This window comes from Oryzias latipes, chromosome 21 (assembly GCF_053564925.1).
Source record: "Oryzias latipes strain Hd-rR chromosome 21, Olatipes_Hd-rR_3.1".
Classification (NCBI taxonomy): domain Eukaryota; kingdom Metazoa; phylum Chordata; class Actinopteri; order Beloniformes; family Adrianichthyidae; genus Oryzias; species Oryzias latipes.
In genome coordinates, this window is record NC_136257.1 from 29004807 (window position 1) to 29008316 (window position 3510).

Below are 3510 nucleotides of genomic sequence, written 5' to 3' on the forward strand. Positions count from 1 at the left end.
AACTGGTCTGTAATTATTAAAAGTATGTCTGTCTCCATTTTTAAAAAAAGGAATAACTTTAGCTATTTTCATCTTCTCAGGAAAAATTCCTAATCTAAGTGAAAGATTAAAGATATGATGTAGTGGTTTTACAACACAATCAATTGTCATTTTTATTAATTTCATGTCAGTCCCGTCACTGTCCTTTGAGGTCTTGTTTTTTAGTTTGTATACTGTAGTCAAAATATCATTATCAGTCACATCAGATAAATACATAGATTGAGAAATCCAATTTTTATTTTTAATAATATCTTTTGATTGTAAATTACATGTAATATTTTCTGCTAAATTGGGTCCTATATTTACAAAAAATGAATTGAATTCATTTGCCATGTCCTCTTGCTTTTTAATGACCACATTGTCTTTAAGGAAGAAGTGAGGTAGTTCCATTGATCCTGACTTATTTCCTATGACCTTATTCAGAATATTCCACGTAGCCTTTAAGTTATGTTTATTTTCATGCAGAATCCTATGATAATATTTCTTTTCAGCTTGTCTCAATACATTTGTTAACTTGTTTTTGTAAACCTTATAACGTTTTTCAGCTGCTGCTGTTCTTAAGTTTAAAAAGTCCTTATAGAGTTTGTTTTTCTTTTTACAAGCATTCTGTAGGCCCTTTGTTATCCAGGGTTTTCTTTTATTTTTAGATTTAGGTCTACTTAGAACTTCTGGACAATGTCTATTGTAAAGATCTAAATAACATTTCAGAAAAGCCTCATATGCACCATTTACATCATCTGTATAAATTTCATTCCAGTCTTGATTTATGAGATCATTTCTGAACGCGTTCACAGTTTCATCATTCCTTATTCTTTTGTATATTTGGTGAATTTCTGCTGACTTTTTTTGCAACCTGAAGTCAAATATAGCAAATACAGGCAAGTGATCGCTTATGTCATTAATTACTAACCCACAATTTCTTTGAGTTTCCAAAATATTAGTAAAAATGTTGTCTATTAAAGTTGCACTAGTTGTTGTTATTCTGCTAGGCTTTGTAATCAAAGGATACAGTCCTTTACTATATAATGAATCAAAAAAATCAGATGTTTGTAAATGTGAATCTAGCTTTATGAGATCTATATTGAAGTCTCCACAAATTATTAATTGTTTATGATGGTTTAGATTACTTAACATATCTTCTAAATTTTCCTTAAAAGTTTCAATTTTTGATCCTGGTTTCCTATATACACATCCAACAGTCATATTTTTGTTTTTTTGTAACTCTATTTCCACAGAACTTTAAGTTCTAACTGTAAAACTTGATTGTTCAGGTTGTGTCTTGAAGTAGATGAATGGGTTAACTGTTAAAAGGACTCAAACAAAGTTTGAAAAAGAGGAAACGTGACTAAACGTAAGGAAGAACAAGTCCTGGTGAGCAAACAAATATTAAAGGTTTCAGTTTGTTGATTTTTTTAAACACACTTCCCTTTGTCATGGTGCCTCTGTCAGCGCTCCTCCCCCTCCCAGCTCTGCTCTGCTCTTGACTCACCAGCTGTGACTACTCACCTCATCAGACTCCTTCTCTTCATAAGGAGACCCAGCTCCAGCATTCTTCGCCAGTTCGTTAACACTGATGGAACTTCATTCCACGAGAGTCACATGAGTCATCCACCACCTCGAGCAGAAGCCGAATACCTGAGCTCCCTAAAACACTCCGCTCCTCAAGAACTCCAGCCACGCTGCTGACTAGTGCTCCTGTCACGTCAAGATCAAGATCCGCCGTCTCGCCACTCAACCCTACCGAAGCTTCGCCACGAACTCTGAAAACCTTTGTCCGTACCTTCAGCCACGCCTCAGTCTCAGCTCCGCCAGAGTACCAGCCTCACTATTCATCAAGACCCGTTGAATCTACAATAAAACTAATTTCTTACCTTACCACTTACCTGCCTTTTCCTTCCGGGTACCAGAGTCTGGGTTTGTCTCGTGTTCTGACCATGACAGTGAGCACTGAATACTAAAACACTATTTAAGAATCACAAGTTTTAGTTGTTTTTATTTTGAATTTTTACAATTTTAAACTCATTTAGTTGGCTGTTAATCAGTGCAAGGTGGGTGGGACATTCCTGTTTATTCTGTTTGAAGCGTGGAGGCAGACCGCAGCTGTATTAACTTTACCATGTAAACCTTTTTTCTGTGTAAAAACTACGCAGTCACATAACCCCACAATTGGCAAAATATCTTCCAAAAGCAAAAGACAAGCTATCAATTATTGTGAAAAATGAAATCATCAATATAGGTCAACACCCCCCCAAAATATTTTTTTTTCTATTTTTATGAAAAGGGATTCACACTAATAAGCGATACTCAAAAAATGACCAATCTGCGAAATAATTAATGAAAACGTAAAGTTTTTTTTCCTTTTACCAAAATGAAGCATTTTAAAAGAAATTATTTGTTGTAATTTAGGAGTTAATACAATTATTACTTTAACTTTCTCTTCCATTTATCCATTTACTGAAGATATAAAAGTATCCTTACTAATGAAAAAGAATCAACAGAACAGTCAGCTCGTTGGCATGACACTTTATCCAAACTCCAGGAAGTGAGCTGTTTCATAAAAACCCTAAAGTTCAACATGTGTTTGTCTAAAAACAACTGTGACTTACAACTTATCAAAACATTGCTTTAAAAATGATTTAAAAAACCAAACAGAACCATGAACGGGAGAAGCATAGAGGAAAAAAAAACAAAACAACAAACAGACAGAAACAAGAAAATTTTTGGAGAAAGAAGATTTTTTGAAAAAACAAACATCTGAGGAAACGTAAGACTTAAAAGATTCCCTGACTTTAAAAAGGAATCATTTAGAAAGTTTTAAACATCAACTGTTCTACTTCACTGGTCTGTCCTTTCGGGTCAGCTTCTGCTCTGGAAGTTCCTGCAAAGGGGGTGGAATTGGTCTCCTCAGTCCTGTAGTGCCCTCTACTGGTAAACTTGGCAATTGATCATTATTGATCAAGGTTAATTAATTACTCTAAATTGCCCCTAGGTGTGAATGTGAGAGTGCATGGGTGTGTGATTGTGGCCCTGCAACAGACTGGCGACCTGTCCAGGCTGTCCCCTGCCTTCACCCTTAAGTGGCCAATATAGGCTCCGGCAGCCCCGTGACCCCAAAAGGGGACTAGACGGATTAGCAGATGAATGATGAATTAATAAATTATTATTGATTGATCACGGCTCTTATTTCAACTAATTAACCCCTGGACGCCTGAATTTATTCCAAATACAAAATAAATCCTACATGTTTTTGCTTTGAAGTCCACGTTAAAAAAACTTAATTTTAGAGCCGAATTGGTTTGATGTTTATTTGCATCAATAGGCGTCAATGGGTTAAAAGGGAACAGCAACAACAAAATATTTTTGGGGGGTAAAATTTGTTTTTATTTTTTGAGGAAAGTCAACAGAAAACTTTGTGTGATCAAATCTGACCAGTGATGTTGAAACAAACAGTTAAAATAAATCACAAGGCAG